The sequence below is a fragment of the Odocoileus virginianus genome, chromosome 18, assembly GCF_023699985.2.
Source record: "Odocoileus virginianus isolate 20LAN1187 ecotype Illinois chromosome 18, Ovbor_1.2, whole genome shotgun sequence".
In the NCBI taxonomy this organism is placed as follows: domain Eukaryota; kingdom Metazoa; phylum Chordata; class Mammalia; order Artiodactyla; family Cervidae; genus Odocoileus; species Odocoileus virginianus.
In genome coordinates, this window is record NC_069691.1 from 22,464,646 (window position 1) to 22,485,415 (window position 20,770).

A 20,770-nucleotide genomic window follows, 5' to 3' on the forward strand; every position below is an offset into this window, starting at 1 on the left:
TTGTGAATATTCAGTTTTCCTGGTGCAATTTGTTAAACACTATTCTTTCCCCCCATTGAATGGTTTTGGCACTTGTTGAAAATCCTTTAGCCACATATATGATGTATTACTATTAATCTTGGGCTCTCTGTTGTATTTCATTGTTGTGTATGTCAGTCTTTATGCCAGTGTGGTACTATTTTGATTACCATAGCTTTGTATTAAGTTTTGAAATCAGAAAGTGTGAGACCTCCAACCTTCTATTTTATGCTTGTTTTAGCTATTGAAGTCCCTTGAGATTCCATGTTTTAGGATGAATTTTCACAATATCTGCAAAAAACAAAAAACTGGTGTTGTAATTTTGATAGGGCTTACTTTGAATCTGTAAATTGCTTTGGTATTATTGACATCTTAACTTTGTTTTTTAACCCATGAACATGAGATGTCTTGCTATTTACATGCATCTTCTTTATTTCAGCAATATCTTGTAGTTTTTAGCATACAGGTCTTTCACTTCCTTGGGTAAGCTTAATTCTAAATATTTTATTGTTTTCAATACTACTGTAAATGTAGTGCTTTTTAAAATTTTATTTGTACATGTTCCTTATTGCATAGAAATTCAACAGATTTTTGTGTGCTAATACTGCATCTTGCAGCTGTGCTAAATTGTTAATCACTTCTAACAGTTTTGTGTGAAATCTATAGGGTATTCTACATAGAAGATCATATTTTCAGAGAAGAGAGATAATTCTACTTCTGTTCCAGTTGGGTGCTTTTTATTTTCTTTATTGATTTCTCTGGGCAGGATTTCCAGTACTGTTTTGAATGGAATTAGTGAAAGTGAGCACCCTTGGTTTGTTTCTGATCTTAGAGAAAAGCTTTTCAGTTTTTCACCATCATGTATGATGTTGACCGTAAGTTTTTTTATATATTACTTTTCTTACATTGAGGTATGTTCCCTCTATTCCTAATTTGTTGAGTGTTTTTCTTATGGAAAGGTGCTGAGCTTTGTCACATGTTTTTTTCTGAGTCAACTGAGATGATCATGTGGTGTTTTTGTTTCATTCTGTTAATGTGGTTATTACAGTTGTTTTTCTTGTGCTGAACTATCCTTGCATTCCAGGAAGAAGTCCCACTGACTTACAATTATTTTCATAATGCTGCTAAATTTGGCTTGCTAGTATTTTGTTGAGTATTTCTGCATATGTATTCTTAAGGGATATTGATCTGTAGTTTTCCTTTCTTGCAAGTCTTTGGCTTTAGTAGTATCAGGGTAATGCTGGCCTTATAGGATGTTACTAAGTGTCCTTCTTCACTTTACTGAAAGAATTTGAGGAGGATTGTCATTTATTTCGTGTTTGATAGAATTCAGTAATGAAACCATACAGACTTTTCATTTTGGGAGATTCTTTTTATTGATGATTTAATCTTATAAATTTATTCAGATTTTCTATTTCACTATTCATTTGTAAAATTTCTCCATTTTACCTAAGTTTTGTGATTGGTTAGAATACAGCCAGCTGTTCAGAGTACACTCTTATAATCCTTTTTATTTTTGTAGAACTAGTAATGTTCCCTTTTTCACTTCTGATTTTAGCTATTTAAAATTTTTACCCCCTTTTCTTAGTCAGTCTAGCTAAAGATTTTCCAGGTTTGTTGATCTTTGAGAAGAATCACTCCTGGTTTCTTTGATTTTCTTTTTGTGTGTGTGTGTTCTTCATTTCTCTCTGCTCTAATCTTTATCATTTTCTTCTTTCATCTAACTTTGGATTAATTTATTATTTGTGTATTTCTATAAGATGTGAAATAAGATTGGTTTAAGACCTTTTTCTTTTTTAATGTAAGCATTTATTTGTAAATTTCCCACTTTGCATTGTTTTTGTTACATTTGTATGTTTTAGTGTACTGTTTTCATTTGTCTCAGGATATTTCCTGATTTCCCTTGTGATTTTTTGTTTTTTTAATTTTCTTTGTGTTAAGAGTATGTTAATTTCCATGTTGTGAGTTTTCTGTTTTCCTTTTGCTGTTCATCTTTACTTTCATTCTGTTGTAGTCAGAAAAAAAAAACTTTCTTTTTGTATTTTTGTTCAGTCTTTTATTAAAGTTTATTAAGACTTGTTTGGGTTCATCCCTGGTGGTCCAGTGGCTAGGACTCCATGCTGTCAACACAGGGGTCCTGATTCAATCCCTGGTCAGGGAACTAGATCCCACAGGCTGTATTTTGTCACCCTGCTTATTTAACTTATATGCAGAGTACATCATGAGAAATGCTGGACTGGTTGAAGCACAAGCTGGAATCAAGATTGCCAGGAGAAATATCAATAACCTCAGATATGCAGATGACACCACCCTTATGGGAGAAGGTGAAGAAGAACTAAAGAGCCTCTTGATGAAAGTGAAAGAGAAGAGTGAAAAAGTTGGCTTAAAACTCAGCATTCAGAAAACTCAGATCATGGCATCTGATCCCATCACTTCATGGCAGATAGTTGGGGAAACAATGGAAACAGTGACAGGCTTTTTTGGGGGGGGGGCTCCAAAATCACTGCAGATGGTGACTGCAGCCGTGAAATTAAAAGACGTTTGCTTCTTGGAAGAAAGGTTATGACCAATCTAGACAGCATATTAAAAAGCAGAGACATTTCTGACAAAGGTCTGTCTAGTCAAAGCTATGGTTTTTCCAGTAGTCCTGTATGGATATGAGAGTTGGACTGTAAAGAAAGCTAAGCACCGAAGACTTGATGCTTTTGAACTGTGGTGTTGGAGAAGACTCTTGAGAGTCCCTTGGACAGCAAGGAGATCCAGCTAGTCCATCCTAAGGAAAATCAGTCCTGAATGTTCATTGGAAGGATTGATGCTGAAGCTGAAACTCCAATACTTTGTCCACCTGATGCAAAGAACCAGCTCATTGGAAAAGACCCTGATGTTGGTAAAGATTGAAGGCAGGAGGAGAAGGGGACGACAGAGGATGGGATGGTTGAATGGCATCACTGGCTCAATGGACAGGGAAGCCTGGCGTGCTGCAATTCATGGCATTGCAAAGAGTCGGACACGACTGAGCTACTGAGCTGAAGACTTGTTTTGTGGCCTAATTTGTAGTCTATCTTAGAGGATATTATATGTGCACTTGGAAAAATGTGTATTTTTCTGTTGTGTGGAGTTATCTGTGAAAATGTTTTAAGTGAAATTAATTAGTCTATAGTGTTATTCAAGTTCCCTCTTACTGATTTTTTGTCTGGCCATTATGTTCTCAGGTGCTTTTTTTGAAGTGTTATTGTCATGTATGACAGAGATGGGAATACCACACCACCTGATCTGCCTCTTGAGAAGCCTGTGTGCAGGTCAGGAAGCAACAGTTAGAACTGGACATAGAAAAACAGACTGGTTCCAAATAGGAAAAGGAGTTCGTCATGGCTGTACATTATTACCCTGCTTATTTAATTTATATGCAGAGTACATCATGAGAAACACTGGGCTGAATGAATTGCAAGCTGGAGAAATATCAGTAACCTCAGATACACAGATGACAACACCCTTATGGCAAAAAGCAAAGAACTAAAGTGCCTCTTGATGAAAGTGAAAGAGGGAACAGTGAGAGACTTTATTTTTTTTGGTTTCCAAAATCACTGCTGATGGTGACTGCAGCCATGAAATTAAAAGACGCTTACTCCTTGGAAGGAAAGTTATGACCAACTTGGACAGCATATTAAAAAGCAGAGACATTACTTTGCCGACAAAGGTCTGTCTAGTCAAGGCTATGGTTTTTCCAGTAGTCATGTGTGGATATGAGAGTTGGACTATAAAGAAAGCTGAGCGCCAAAGAATTGATGCTTTTGAACTGTGGTGTTGGAGAAGACTCTTGAGAGTCCCTTGGACTGCAAGGAGATCCTCATCCTACAGGAGATCAGTCCTGAGTGTTCATTGGAAAGACTGATGATGTAGCTGAAACTCCAATACTTTGGCCACCTGATGTGAAGAACTGACTCATTTGAAGAGACCCTGATGCTGGGAAAGATTGAAGGTGGGAGGAGAAGAGGATGATAGAGAATGAGATGGTTGAATGGCATCACTGACTCAATGGACATGAGTTTGGGTGAACTCTGGGAGTTGGTGACGGACAGGGAGGCCTGTCGTGCTGCAGTCCATGGAGTCGTAAAGAGTCAGACATGACGGAGTGACTGCAGTGAACTGAACTGATGTAATGTCTGTATGTTATGAACCCCATAATAGTACAGTATACTTTATTTTTAAAAGTTATTTTGTAGAGTGATATATTTTAGAAAAATTAGAAGGAGGAAAGATAAAAATACATTTATTCAGTCTTTTGCACTTATCCACTTACCATTTCCTATTGTCTATGTTTCTTCTTTTGGATTTGAGTTACCGTCTTTGTCAATAGTCTCCCAGATCATCCCCCACTCCCAACTCAGTGATTTGCTTTGACGACTCACAGTACACAGCATATAGTCATACTCATAACTGATTTTTTACAGCAAAAGTATACAAAGCAAATTTGCCAAAGGGAAAAGGTTTAGTGAGCAAAATCTGGAGGAACTAGCTGTAAGCTTCCAATAGTCCTCTTTCAGTGAAGTCATGTAGGTTGTGCTGATTTTCTCCAGTGTCATTTTGTGATAGCATTTGTATAGTGTTAAACACCAAGGAAGTTCATTATAGACCTAGTCCCCAAGGTTTTTATTTGGAGCTTTTCGCCCAGTGCATACCAAATTTCACATTCTCTGAAAGAAAACAGGTTTGTGTAAATAGTTTAGGCACAGTCAGCCACTCTGATCAGTTAAGGAATGGTGGGAACCCTCCCAAAATCCAGGTTCCTATATGCCAACTCAGGACCAACATTGTATGTGGGCTTTTTTTTTCCCCCCCAAATACTGCAGTCTTAGACATTTTAGGTTAACTATTTTTAGCATACCGTTTGATGACATTTCCTTTTTTTTTTTCTGAGGGATTTCTTTTAGTATTTCTTATAAGGCGGCAGGCTTGCTAAGAACAAATTATTCTTTTTTTTGTCTGGGATAACTTGGCTTTGCCTACAGCTTCAGAGGATAATTTTGCTGGATATAGTATTCATAGCTGACAGTTTTTCTGTTTTCAGCATTTAAATATGTACTTTCAATGCCATCTGGTCTCCATTACTTCTGACAAGAACTCAGCCATTAATTGTATTTTTGTTCTTTTGTGTATGGTTACCTGTTCTACACATGCTCTTTTAACATCTTCTTGTTGTTGACTCTAAGTAGTTTATGATGTATGTATACAAGTGTTTATCCCACTGGGGTTTTGTCAAACATTTCAAATCTGGGGTTTACTATTTATCACCAGACTTAACATTAACAGTCATTATTTGTTTATTTTTTATCCCTTGTGTCATCTCATGGAACTTCCCACTACACATATATTAGTGCACTTGATGTCCTACAGATCTCAGAGGCTTTCTTCAATGTTTATTTTCTGTTTTTTAGATTGCTTAGTTTTACTGAACTATTTTCGTGTTTTTTGATTGTTCTGCCATCTCAAATCTGCTGCTGAGTCTATATAATGAAGTTTTCATTTCAGTTATTGTACTTTTAAACTGAAATTTCTAGAGTGGGTTCTGTTTTATTGATTTTATACTCTTTTGAGATTCCCAACTTGTTTGGGTGTCATCATATTTTCTTTTCATTACTAAACATACTTTGCTTTATTCCTTTACTATATTATCATGACTGGTTTATTTGCCTGGTGTTCTGGGTCCACTAACAGTAATTTTGGTTAATTTATTACAATAGCTCTAAAGTCTCTCTTTTTTTCCCCTAAGAGTCATTGTTGCCGATTTTTTGTTTTAGTATTGTGTTTTATTAAGTTAATTGGATTTAATCTGCAAAATTTATGTCCCCTGCAAGTGCAGCAACTGATTAACATCTCTGGTTATTCTTACTTTCATTTCCCGGCTTTCTAGGAGCCGCCTCCATGTCTGCATAGTGAGTGTTTAGATGTTCAAACATCTTGAGCCAGTAAAGCTGAGTTGATTATCGGTTGATATATGAGTTAGAGAGTGTAGGCAACGTTTAGGATGTTTTTATGTCTGACTCAGCTTTTACTTCCTGTCTGGCCCTTTGGGAACTTCTTTGCAAACAGCCTCTTAGTGAGTCTGTCTTGTATGGAGAGCTTATTAGCCTATTGGTACTCTTTATGTGCATGTACACAGCCTCGCTGACAGACAGGGATGAGTGTGGAGCTTGGGTGCCTAAGAATTTTTCCTCTTACTAAGTTCCGCCTCCCATTGAGCCAAGGATCTGTGGCAATCTTACCAGTTCCCTCTTTGACTCGCTGGTTTTCAGGATTTTCCTGTTAAATTTCTGGCTGGTTGTGGGATGTGCTACTTGCCCAAAGCAAGTCTCCAAACTGGCTTAGCAGCACTGTCAGCTTTTTCTGTTTATCTTCTAAGAACTTGCCACTTTTATCAACAGTGCTGAAGGGTATAGTGCACTCTGCTCCATATCAGGGCAGCCTACCTTTAGCAACAAAACTGCTGGTTTTTCACTAGCAGCCCCACCCTGGTGGCACTACTGCCTACCAAGCTTCCTGTAGGGGATAGGAACAGTCCTGGCAAAAACATCATTTATTGCCACTGTTCTTACCTGAGATTCAGCAGTTTTTCATGCATAAAGTGTTCTTAATTTGTGTAAGCCATCAGTCACTTTGCAAATACAGTAAGTTGATCCTTAAATAACAGGGGTTAGGGGCCCTGACCTTCTCTGTAGTTGAAAATCTGCATATAACTTTATTGGTTAATGATTGACAATCCAAATTAATTTTTAAAATGTTTCTATCCAATAATACCTGTGAATTGAAATAATATCGCACAGGATAAAGAACAGTAACATGGTAGGAGAGAAGCAGCCTGATTTTAAGAGCTTGGAAGTGGGAATCAGGGATTTCTCAAATGTTACTCACTGTGTATAGAAAAGAAAGAAAACAGTTTATTGGCTGTCTTCTTCCTGTGCAGGAATGTGAACATCTTAGTTGGATGCCAAGAGCATTGATGTTGAGATTGGGTCATCAGTCACAGTGCTGCCCTTAAGGAAAGTTGGCACTTTGAAATTTGAGGAATGGTTGAAGCATAAAGTTAATTACTCATCAGTACTGTCATGATATCAATAGAAGAAGTAGCATATTACTGATAAAAGTGCCCTGTGTCTACCCTAATGGAATGTCAGTAGTTAACCAGAAAAACTTTTTTTGAAAATCATCTAAAACACATTTATAATCTTTTCTGTTTTTGTAAATAGCATTAAATATACTTAAATGGTGGCCTATTTACTTACTTTTGGACTTTTTTTGATATGCGGTGAAGTGTTGATCTTAAGTAGATTTTGACCAGTGTATATACTGATATAATGATTATTCCAGTCAGGATTCAGAGTATTTTCATCACTCCAGAAAGTTCCCTGTGCCCACTTCTAGTCAGTCTGGTTCTTTTCCCCATTCAGGTATCTGGTGGTCCAAGCCCTGTATTGCCAGAAAGTTGGACTGATCTTATCTTTCTTGACTGCATGTGGGCATGTGAGGTCACTTTAGTTGTGTCTGATTCTGTGACCCTTACGGACTGTAGCCCGCCAGGCTTCTCTGTCCATGGGATTCTCCAGGCAAGAATACTGGAGTGGGTTGCCATGCCCTCCTCCAGGTGTCTTTGTTGATTAAGCTAAGCTGTAGCAGAAAGTGTTGTTATTGGTGTCTTAAGTAGGTGTGTCAAATAAACTATTTCAAGGAAGCCGTTGGGAGTTTTGTTCTGTAGTATGTTTAATAATGTAATCTTGAAACATTAAAATAATGAAACAGCAACAGATAACCTGGTGGGCTGCAGTCCATGGGGTCGCAAAGAGTCGGCCACGACTGAGCAACTAACACACACAGTGCTTATTGAGTGCTAAACATTCTGCCAAGTGCCGTATTATTTATTTAATTTTTGCAGAACCTACCAGTGAAGTAGGTTCTATTGTTGGATTTATGTAAAGATACAGAAACTGAAGCATAGGAGAAACTAGTTTGTTTAAGCTCACAAGCTATTAAATGGCAGAGCAGATATTTGAACATTGTATTCAGACTTCAGAGCCTATATTCTTAACCACTATATTATGTTCCCTGTTAGTATATGTGGGCTGAGTAGACCTTTTTGAGCTGATGAACCAATCTAATCACCATTTATAGTGAGTTTTCCTATAGGACCCCAATAATCAATTTAAGACAGATACTGGAACATTACTTCTTTGAAAGTTGGAGTTCCCAGTTAAAAAAATGGATTTGGATAGATGTTTCACCAAAATGATGTAATATATATAGCCAATAAGCACATGAAAAGAGGCGCAAAATGAGTTATTCATTAGGGAAATGGTAAATAAACTATAAGATACTACCATACTCACTAGAACAGATACCATTAAAAAGATAGCAAGTGTTGGCAAGGAGGTGGAGAAATTAGAACTCTCATGGACTGCTGGTGCAAATGTGAAATAGTGCAGTCACTGTGGAAAACAGTTTGATAGTTCCTCAAAAAATTAACACAGTTATCATATGGCCTGGCAATTCCATTCCTATGTATATAGCCAAAATAATTGGTAACAGGTGTTCAATCAGGAATTTGTGGATGAACATTGATAGTAGCGCTTTTCACAGTAGCCAAAAGGTGGAAACAGCCCACATATCCATCAATAGATGAATGGATAAACACAATACGGTAGGTATATAGATACAAGGGAATATTATTCAGTTATATAACAATAATGTATTGATACATGCTACAACATGGAGGAACTTTAAAAGATTATGCTAAATAAAGAGACCAGATATGAAAGTCCACAAATCATGATTCTGTTTATATGAAATCTCCAGAATAGGCACATCCATAGGTCAGAAAGTAGATTATTGGTTGCTAGGAGCTGGGGGATAGGGAGGGATTGAAGAATAACTGCTAGTTACAGAGTGTCTTATTGAAGTGATTAAAAATACGCTGGAATTATATAGATGATTGCACAACTCTGAATATACAGAAACCTGGTAAATTTAGACACCATAAAAGTAAAAAATAGACTTTAATAGTTGATAATATTTAGTTTATCAGACATAATATACATTTATAACTATTTGAAAAGTAGATTAGAATTCCCTGAAGGCTGGCATAAGGAGCTCTTTATACTGTGTGATAATCTAGGGGAAAGGTGAGTTGTTTAATCAAATAGACTTAGGAAATATACATACTGTATCTATTGAAGATTGATAGTGTACTTCAGCCCACTAAAGATTTGCTAAAGCTCGTGGTAAAGACACATGTTCAACTTTAACACAGGATTTTTGCAGCTGAATGGATCTCTAGTCCTTTAAATAATCACTAGTTTCTACAGAGCCTACCTAGGCATATCCAGCATGGAAACCGCTGGTCACGTTATTAAAATTCTTAGTTTATTAAGAATTAAGTAAAATAAATTCCTTAAACTGGCCACATTTCAAGTTTTCAGTAGTCACGTGTTACTAATATGTATTATATTGGACCCTGCATTTCTCTTGCTGAAAGCTTGACTGGGAAGTGTTAGTATAGGTAATACAATAAGACATACAGTCATAGGATGTTTTAATTTACTCTTAGTATTCTACTTTTCAGTTATTATGGAGCATTACGAAGAGAGAATATGATAGATTGAATCATGTCTCCCAAGAAATGTCCTAACCCCAGTACCAGAAAAAGAATTGTTTTTGTTTTTTTTTTTTTCCAGTAAAGTCAACAGTTAATTGGGGGGCCTTTAAACATGTTGATTTCTGCTATCTACAGAGTCAGAGTGTTATTTATAAATAACATTTATTACCTACTACATTTAGCAAAATGTAAGTCACTAGAAGAGAGGTGAGACCTGAAGACTGCTCCTTGTCTGCTTTACATAAAAACTTGGTAGTTCCATAAGCCCATGTTATTGTACATTATTCTTTTGTTTCAGTATGAATCCAAAAAGAGTGAAAAAAAAAACTTCAGGTTTAGTATGCTTTCTGACTTCCAAGTTAGAGAAGTATTCATTTTGAGAATTGAAAAATTTATGAAATATTTAAACACTGAGATAGAAATTAAAAATTAGCAAATACTAAAACATAGCTATGATTTTAATTTAGTGATTAAATGTCACTCTGATTGACTCTTTTACATTTATTAATCCAATAGGCAAGTTATTGTCATTGCTAATAATGACAGTAGAAACCTTTTTGTTTTCAAAGCCCTCTTACTGGTTAATGTCTTCTTTGTAATCAATATTAAACAATTTTTCAGATAGGTCAAAGATCCATAAATCATCAAAAATGTATGCTAACTTGTATCTTACATGTATTTTAGTTGCGAAACAAATTACAATCAGTTTTTGTTGTTTTCGTCTTCTTTCTGTCCCTCCTACCTTTTGCCATAGTTCATGCTTCTCTTTAGGCTTTTGCAATAGATTCTGAGTAGACCTAAGTATGTTTTCCCTTTAATTAGTTCTTCAAAAGACCATATAAGATAACTTGTTTTTAACTTTGAAACAACCTTTTTTAGGATATAATTGACATATGTATAAATTGTACATATTTGACTGGAGAAGGGAATGGCAAACCACTTCAGTATTCTTGCCTTGAGAACCCCATGAACAGTATGAAAAGAAAAAAGATAGGACACTGAAAGATGAACTCCCCAGGTCGGTAGGTACCCAATATGCTACTGGAGATCAGTGGAGAAATAACATCAGAAGGAGTGAAGGGATGGAGCCAAAGCAAAAGCAACACCCAGTTGTGAATGGGACTGGTGATGGAAGCAGGGTTCGATGCTGTAAAGAGCAATATTGCATAGGAACCTGGAATGTTAGGTCCATGAATCAAGGCAAACTGGAAGTTGGTCGAACAGGAGATGACAAGAGTGAACATTGCTGAAACCCCAGTTCTTTGGCCACCTGATGCGAAGAACTGACTCATTTGAAAAGACCCTGATGCTAGGAAAGATTGGGGGCAGGAGGAGAAGGGGATGACAGAGGATGAGATGGTTGGATGGCATCACCGACTCGATGGACATGGGTTTGGGTAGACTCCAGGAGTTGGTGATGGACGGGGAGGCCTGGCGTGCTGTAGTTCATGGGGTCGCAATGAGTCAGACGTGACTGAGCAACTGAACTGAACTGTAGTTTAAATTTGATTTTTTGACATGTATATACTCATATAACTATCACTGTGATCATGATAATGAACACATCTTGTATCACTAGATGTTTCTTCCTGTCTCTTTATAGTTGCTTCTTGACAGTGACTCATCTGCTTACTTCTCTCACTGTAGATTAGTTTGCATTTTCTAAAATTTTATATAAATGAACTCATACATATGTACTTGTTTTTTGGTTGTTGTGTGTCTTTCACTTAGCATAATTGTAGAGAGGAAATTAACATTGGTACAGTAAGTATAAATCTCATTGACATTTTCCCCAATTTTTTTTACTGATGATTTGTTTCTGTTCTAGACTTGTATTTCACATTGCATGTAGGTTTTATTTCCCCTCTGTCTTTTCCATTTAGTACAGTTGTTCAATTTTCCTTGTCTTTTATTATCCTTTGGAACAATATTGGTCAGTTTATTTATAGCATCAATCAGCTTTTTTTTTTTTTTCCTTCATGAACAGACTGTGCTTATGTATTTTTGACAGAAATATCATGAAAATGTCCTTCTCAGCATTATATCAGAGTTTGTGATGTTCATATGTCTTTCTGTTCTTGACCTTTACCTTGATCACTCGTCTGCCAGTTTTCTCTACTGTAAAGTTATTGTAACTCGGAGAAGATATTGTGCATATCCTGTTTTTCCTGCAACTTTTGCTTGCTGATTTTAGTGTCCATTTTTGGATCTTGGCTGCAGCTAATATGCTGTTATGTGATGTTTATCTAGTGATGATTCTTTGCATCCCTGTTGCCTTTTACATTTATTAATTGGAACTCTAATGTAAGAAAGAGCTGTCCTTTTGCTTTCATTTATTCAATAATTTATATCAGTATATTTTTGTATATATATGTTAAAATACAATGCTAATTTCATTTAAATTTTTGACTATTTAAAAAATTGAATTTTGTTTTTACTCTTAAGAATTTTTCATTTGTTTTGGATACAGGTCACTGATGCAGATATGATTTGCTTTTTTTAAAAAATTTCAGTTTGTAGCATGTCTTTATTTTTTTTAGTAGTGTTTTCTAAAGTGTTTTAAAGTGTTTTTTTAATGTTTATAAGGCTCACTCTGTCAGTTTTAATAATACTTATTTTGTGAGTCATGATTTTTGTATCTTATCTAAGAAATCTTTTCCTAATCCAAGACCACAGAAGATTTTCTCCTGTATTCCTGAACTTTGATGGATCAGGTCTTACATATAGGTCTGTAATAGGTGAATTAACTATATTAATTAATGTATGTATATTAATATAGCTTTTCATTTCAGTTCAGTTGCTCAGTCGTGTCTAACTCTGCGACCCCATGAACCACAGCACACCAGGCCTCCCTGTCCATCACCAACTCCCGGAGTTTACCCAAACTCATGTCCATTGAGTTGGTGATGAAATCCAACCATCTCATCCTGTCATCCCTTTCCACTCCTGCCCTCAATCTTTCCCAGCATCAGGGTCTTTTCAAATGAGTCAGCTCTTTGCATCAGGTGGCCAAAGTAATGGAGTTTCAGCTTCAACATCAGTCCTTCCAATGAACACCCAGGACTGATCTCGTTTAGGAGGCTGCTGCTGCTGCTGCTAAGTTGCTTCAGTCGTGTCCGACTTTGTGCAACCCCATAGACAGCAGCCCACCAGGCTCCGGCGTCGCTGGGATTCTCCAGGCAAGATCACTGGAGTGGGTTGCCATTTCCTTCTCCAGTGCATGAAAGTGAAAAATGAAAGTGAAGTCGCTCAGTCGTGTCCAACTCTTCACAACCCCATGGACTGCAGCCTACCAGGTTCCTCTGTCCATGGGATTTTTCTAGGCAAGAGTACTGGAGTGGGTTGCCATTGCCTTCTCTGCCTTTAGGATGGACTGGTTGGATGTCCTTGCAATCCAAGGGATTCTCAAGAGTCTTCTCCAATACCACCATTCAAAAGCATCAATTCTTTGGCGCTCAGCTTTCTTTATAGTCCAACTCTCACATCCACACATGACTACTGCAAGAACCATAGCCTTGACTAGACAGACCTTTGTTGGCAAAGTAATGTCTCTGCTCTTTATTTATTTATTTATTTTTCCATTCATTTTTATTAGTTGGAGGCTAATTACAATATTGTAGTGGTTTTTGCCATACATTGACATGAATCAGCCATGGATTTACATGTGTTCCCCATCCCGATCCCCCCTCCTGCCTCCCTCTCCATCCCATCCCTCTGGGTCTTCCCAGTGTACCAGCCCTGAGCACTTGTCTCATGCATCCAACCTGGGCTAGTGATCTGTTTCACCCTTGATAGTATACTTGTTTCAATGCTATTCTCTCAGATCATCCCATCCTCGCCTTCTCCCACAGAGTCTAAAAGTCTGTTCTGTGCATCTGTGTCTCTTTTTCTGTTTCGCATATAGGGTTATTGTTATCATCTTTTTAAATTCTATATATATGTGTTAGTATACTGTATTGGTGTTTATCTTTCTGGCTTACTTCACTCTGTATAATGGGCTCCACTTTCATCCATCTCATTAGAACTGATTCAAATGTATTCTTTTTAATGGCTGAGTAATATTCCATAGTATATATGTACCACAGCTTCCTTATCCATTCATTTGCTGATGGGCATCTAGGTTGCTTCCATGTCCTGGCTATTATAAACAGTGCTGTGATGAACATTGGGGTGTACGTGTCTCTTTCAGATCTGGTTTCCTCGGTGTGTATGCCCAGGAGTGGGATTGCTGGGTCATATGGCAGTTCTGTTTCCAGTTTTTTAAGGACTCTCCATACTGTTCTCCATAGTGGCTGAACTAGAATGTCTCTGCTTTTTAATATGCTGTCTAGGTTGGTCATAACTTTGCTTCCAAGGAGTAAGCATCTTTTAATTTCATGGCTGCAGTCACCATCAACAATGATTTTGGAGCCCCCAAAAATAAAGTCAACCACTGTTTCCCCATCTATTTACCATGAGGTGATGTGACTGGATGCCATGATCTTTGTTTTCTGAATGTTGAGCTTTAAGCCGGCTCTTTCACTCTCCTCTTTCACTTTCATCAAGAGCCTCTTCAGTTCTTCACTTTCTGCCATAAAGTTGGTGTCATTTGCATATCTGAAGTTATTGATATTTCTCCCAGCAATCTTGATTCCAGCTTGCACTTCCTCCAGCCCAGCGTTTCTCATGATGTACTCTGCATATAAGTTAAATAAGCAGGTTGACAATATACAGCCTTGATGTACTCCTTTTCCTATTTGGAACCAGTCTGTTGTTCCATGTCCAGTTCTAACTGTTGCTTCCTGACTGCATAGAGGCTTCTCAAAAGACAGGTCAGGTGGTCTGGTTTATCTATACCTATTTTAATACTTTTGTCTTTTAACTTTTATACTAGGATTAAAAGAAATTTACCTATCACCATTACAATATTCTGTATTTATATATTTATAGTAGTGAAAGTGTTAGTGACTTAGTCATGTCTGATTCTTTATGATCACACGGACTGTAGTCTGCTAGGCTCTTCTGTCCATGAAATTCTTCAAGCAAAAATATTGGAGTGGATAGCCTAAGCCCCCTACATACAAATGAGTTTTGTTCTGAAAGCAAGTTCATAAGTCCAGTTTGTCCTAAGTCCACCAAAGTTAGCCTAGGTACCCAACTAACACAATTGGCTGTGTAGTATTGTACTATAGTAGGCTTTTTTTTAATTAAAAGAATTAATTGGAGGATAATTGTTTTACAATGTTATGTTAGTTTCTGCTGAACAACAATATGAATCAACTATAAGTATACATATATTCTCTCCCACCCCCTCCATTCCACCCCTTTAGGTCATCACAGAGCACTGAGCTGGGCTCCCTGTGTTATACAGAACTTCACACCAGCTGTATATTTTACACATGTTAGTATATGTAAGTCAGTGCTACTCTCTCAATTTATAACACCCTCTCCTTCGCCCACCACATCCACAAGTCCATTCTTTACTCAGGCCCTGCAAATAGGTTCATCGGTACTATTTTTCTAGATTCCATATATTATGTGTTCATAGATGATATTTGTTTTTCTCTTTCTGACTGACTTCATTATAATATGTCTATAGTACTTTTCACACAAGGAATATGTAAAAAACAAAAAATAAAGCATTTTTAATTTTACAGTACAGTGCCTTGAAAAGTACTGTAGCGTAGTACAACAGCTGACATAGAGGCTGGCTTTGAGTGAATAGGGAAGAGGAGTTATTGATGCGAGGAGGGAGAGAAGGTGGGAGATAGGGATGGAGGGCAAGCTACAGTTTGCCTGATATTGATGGAAGTTTGCAACTTGAATGTTCATGCGTACTCGCTGTACCTATGCCAGCCAATTTTATACTTTCTTATGCTAGTATGTTGCTGTTTAGTGAGTCTTCATTTCAACCTGAAGAGTTGGTGAGTAGGTCTAGTGGCAATGAACTTCCTCAACTTTTGTTTATTTGAGAAAAATTTTAGTTTTACTTCCTTTTTGAAAGATAGCTTGCCATTGTAGTATTCTTGGTTGACAGCTTTTATCTTTTAGCACTTTGAGTATATCGTCCCACTACCTTCTGACCTGCAGAGTTTTTGCTGAGAAGTTCACGTGATTCCCTTGTACATGACAAATTGCCTTTTTCTTCTACTTTCAAAATTCCGTCTTTGGTTTGACTTTTGACAGTTTAATCTTAGTTTGTATCATTGGGGATTTCTTTGAGTTCCTTTTCTTTGGGATTTTTTGGGGCTTCTTGGATCTCAAAATCCATTTCCTTCCTCAGATTTGGGAAGCTTTCAGCCATTATTTCTTTGAATAAATTTTCTGGTCATTTTTCTTCTATACATAATTGGTCTGCTTGTTGATGTCTGACAAGTTCCTTAGATTTTTTTTTTTTTACTGTTTTTTTTTTCTTTATGCTTTTTGTGCTTTTGTTTTTAATTTTCATGGTTGTGCCACACGGCATGTGGGATATTAGTTCCCCAACCAGGAATCAAACCTATGCCCCTTGCATTGGAAGTGCAGTTTTAACTACTGGACCGCCAGGGAAGTCCCATTGCTTTTGTGACTGAATGATTCCTGATCACTTTTCTTAGACCTTTCTGCTTGATAATTACCCGTTGAACCCCTCTAGTGAAATTTTATTTTAGTTATTATGTTTTTTAGCTCTATGATTTTTGCTTGGCAGACATATATATATGTGTGGGTGTGTATAAATATACATATGTAGGTGTGTATATATTTAATAATTATTTGGTATTTTATGTTGGAGTTCTCACTTTGTTCATGCATTGTTTTCCTCACTTAAGTGAACACCTTTGTGATGGTTATTTTGAATCTGTCCAGTAAATCATATATCTCTAGTTCACTATGGTCTCTTTCTAGAGATTTATCCTGTGTCCTTTGGAACATAGTTGCCTGTTTCTTCATCTTCCTTGACTCTCTTTGTTGGTATCTGTGCATTAGACAAAGCAGGCAACTTTCCATTCTTAATGGATTGACCTTATATAGTAGATGATCCCTACCAGTCAACCCAACCAGAGATTCCGATGGCATCTCAAAACTTTATGCTAGTCCCACATGCTTACTTTGTTCTTTACAGCCCCCGAGTATCTGGGTTATGCTGGATCCCCTCAGAGCATCAGAACTAGTAATACCGAAGCCATTTCTCAGGCCTCCTCTAAAAAAGTTGGATTATTTGATGCTTCATCTGTTTCCCTCCCTAGGGAGAAGCTAAGAGCTGGGCTTTTTAATCCACTTGCTCTGTGCTGAGCTGGAGGAGGAGCAGCACTAGCCCAAACCTTGGTCTCTATTCTCATAAACTCCTTGGTGGCTAAATTATATCAGTATCATCACTGCTCAGTGGAAGGCAAGACAGACCCCCCCCACCCCCACCCCTGCTCTGCACTCTGGGCAGCCCCCAGAAAAGTTGAGGCGTTGAAGTTGTGGACTAATTCTTTAGTTCCACAGGGAGAAACTACGGTTGGGGAGGGGCAATGGTTATCCACTCACTCTATGCTTAGTGAAAGAGGAGAGTGAAAAAGCTGACTTAAAACCCAACATTCAGAAAACGAAGATCATGGCATTGGGTTCCATCACTTCATGGCAAATAGATGGGGAAACAGTGACAGACTTTATTTTGGGGGGCTCCAGAATCACTGCAGATGGTGACTGCAGCCATGAAATTAAAAGATGCTTGCTTCTTGGAAGAAAAGCTATGACAAACCTAGACAGCATATTAAAAAGCAGAAACATTGCTTTACCAGCAAAGGTCCATCTAGTCAAAGCTTTGGTTTTTCCAGTAGTCATGTATGAATGTGAGAGTTGAACCATAAAGAAAGCTGAAGAATTGATGCTTTTGAACTGTGGTGTTGGAGAAGACTCTTGAGAGTCTCTTGGACAGCAAGGAGATCAAACCAGTCAACTGGAAGGACTGAAGCTGAAGCTCCAATTCTCTGGCCACCTGATATGAAGAACTGACTCATTGGAAAAGACCCTGATGCTGGGAAAGATTGACGGCAAGAGGAGAAGGGGACAACAGAGGATGAGGTGGTTGGATGACATCACCGACTCAGTGGATGTGAGTTTGAGCAAGCTCTGGGAGTTGATGGATCGGGAAGCCTGCGTGCTACAGCCCATGGAGTTGCAAAGAGTTGGGCACAACTGAGCAACTGAACTGACTGACTATACTTAGCCAGGGGGAGCAGCTATGGCAACTGCCTACCCAAACCTATGTCTCTGTGCTCACTAGCCCCCAGACAGTTAGACATTTCCAGGTCCTGTCAGTACTCTGAGACAGGTAAGACAGAACCCATTCGTTTGAGTAGACCCCTTAAAGTTGGGGTTTTGGACATGTGGACCAACTCTTTCTTTCTTCAGGGGAGGCTGAGAGCTAGAATTTTCTTCTCTGCTAACCTTGTGCTGAGCTATAGAGAACAATGACAGTGACTGCTATTCCAAGCCACTGTCTCTGTCCTCTCCTAGGTAGCTTGATTATGCCAGTCCTGACAGTATCTTATGCAGGACTGACATGATAGAAGCCTGTCCTCTGAGGAGCCCCCATGGAAAGGTTGGGGCAGTAGACACACAGACCACTCCTTTTCCTTTGTAGGGATTAGCTGTGGGCTGGAGGGTTTCATCCTGATTGTATGACACTGTGTTGGTGGTAGGAATTCTGGTGAGAAGGTGTCCTGAGTTTCCCTACTAGTTTTAATGAGCCTTTTCTCTCATTCATCCAGCATTCAGGTGCTTTTCAATTCATTTCTGTATTCCTCACAAAAGGGGATCTATCTGTGAATTGTTCGGGGTTGAGGAGAGAATCCAGAAGTACTTATTCTGACATTTTGCTAATGGCATTTCCTGCCATTATTTGTTATTTCCCGCCAAGGTATTTGTTTTTAACTTTTAATTGATATTTGAAGTACAAACACTAATGACTAGCAGTTTTAATGTGTTCAGAGCTTTGTCAGTGTCTTAGAAACTTCTGTATTTCACTCTTAGAGATTAAAAAAAGCTTCTGAGGGGATGACTTATGTAGCTTTGGAAAATGGTGTTATAACTGGTTATTCTCAAGCTAAATTAAAAGAAGTTATCCATAATAACTGTATTCTATTTGGTAAAATTGGTTTTTTATGGGAATATATTTAGCAATTCCAAAATACTGTCTACGTATGTAGAACAGAGAATTAAATTAGTTGTATGAACTGATAGCCAAGCACTCACTGCCAGAAGAAATTTCCAAGTAAGGGTGAAGTCTAGAATGAAGCACATTGTGCTTGGTTATCATCACAAATGTTTCTGTTTATAAACATTTGCATATATTAGAAGTATTTATAGATATGTGGGCATATGTGGGTTAGTATAGGTTCATATATTTCCTACTGTATTTTCTGAGAAAATCTAAAGGTAATGACATCCCACTAGCAGTAAGTGTCTTGTTTTCAGGTCTTGTTTTCTAAATACTATTTCTAATTAAAAGAGTCAGGAATCTCTGAGAAAGTTGCTGATTCTAGAGCAAAGGCAGAGAAAGTACCAGATGACCTTGTGGAGCTTTTTTTTAGTGCCAGAAATTGGATGTCCAGTTGTTCCAGCATCATTTGTTGAGAAGACCATCTCTTCTCCATTCTGTTGCCTTTGCTCCTTTGTCAGAGGTTAGTTGACTGTATTTTTGTGTGTGTGTTTCTGGGCTCTCTATTCTGTTGCATTGACCTGTTTTCTACTCTTTTGCCAATACCACATTGTCTTCATTTCTTTGTCTTTATAGTAAGTCTTGAAGTTTGGTGTCAGTTTTTCAATTTAGTTTGTTTCTTTTAATATTGAATTGGGTGTTCTGGATATTTTGCCTCTCCATGTAAACTTCAGAACCAGTTGGTCAGTATCTATAAAATAAGTTGCTGTGATTTTGATTGGGATTGTATTGAATCTGTAGATCAAGTTGGGAAGAATTGAAGATTTTTCTTTTGTTCATTGAAACTTTGTAGATTTCTTTACATCAGTCTTACACATATTTTGAATTTGTACCTAAGTATTTTTTGTTGAAACTTCAACTTATTCATTGCTAGTATATAGAAAAGCAATTGATTTTTATTTATTAACACTTTATCCTGCAACCCTGCTGTAATCACTTATTATTTTCACAAGTTTTTTGTTGTTCATTCTTTCTGACTTTCTGTATGCACAGCCATATCATCTAAGAACAAGTTGAATTTTTCTTTTCAATCTGTATGTCTTTTATTTCCTTTTCTTGTGTTATTGCCTTAGCTCAGTATGATTTTGAAAAAGAAGAATGCACTTACCTGATCTTATCAGGAAGACTAGTTTTTTCTAATGAGTATGCTGTTAGCTATAGGCTTTTGTAGATCTTTGTCAGTTTGAAGAAGTTCCCCTCTGTTCCTAGTTTGCTGAGAATTTTTGTCCAGAATGGTGTTGAATTTTGTCAAATTCTTTTTTCTGCATCTGTTGATTCCTTTAGCCTGTTGATATGATGGTTGATTATATTAGTTTTCACATGTACCAATCTTGAAGACCTGTAGTAAATCCTGCTTGATTATCATATATAATTCACTTATACATTGTTGGATTTCATTTGCTAATTGTGTTCAGAATTCTTGCATCTGTGTGCCTGAGAGATACTGGTTTGTCATTTTCTTATAATGCCTTTTCTGGTTTTAGTATTGGGGTGATACTGGCCTCAAGGAATGAGTTAGTATTCTCTGCTTTTATCTTCTGAAAGAGATTGTAGAAAATTTGTATAATTTTTTTCTTAAGTGTTTGGTAGAATCCACCTGTGAACCCATCTTGGGCTGGTCCTTTCTGTCTTTGAACCCTATTAATTATCAGTTCAGTTTCTTTAGTAGATATAGGCTTATTTAGATTGTTTTTATTTATGGTTCTTTTTATATGATTTGTTTAAACTTATAAATTAATATTGTTGTTCAGTTGCTAAGTTGTGTCTAACTCTTTGCAACCCCATGGACTGCAGCACTCCAGGCTTCCCTGTCCTTTACTATCTCCCAGAGTTTGCTCAGATTCTTGTCCATTGAGTTCGTGATGCCATCCAGCCATCTCATCCTCTGCCATCCCCCTCTCCCCCTGCCCTCAATCTTTCCCACAATGAGAGTCTTTTCCAGT

General features: G+C 37.4%; 1 protein-coding gene across 3 annotated transcripts in view; it reads left to right on the top strand.

The window, feature by feature from the left end:
• Positions 1-20,770, top strand: part of RIC1 (RIC1 homolog, RAB6A GEF complex partner 1) — a 141,981-nt gene that overhangs the window by 20,621 nt on the left and 100,590 nt on the right. The gene's annotated exons all lie outside the window — the stretch shown is intronic.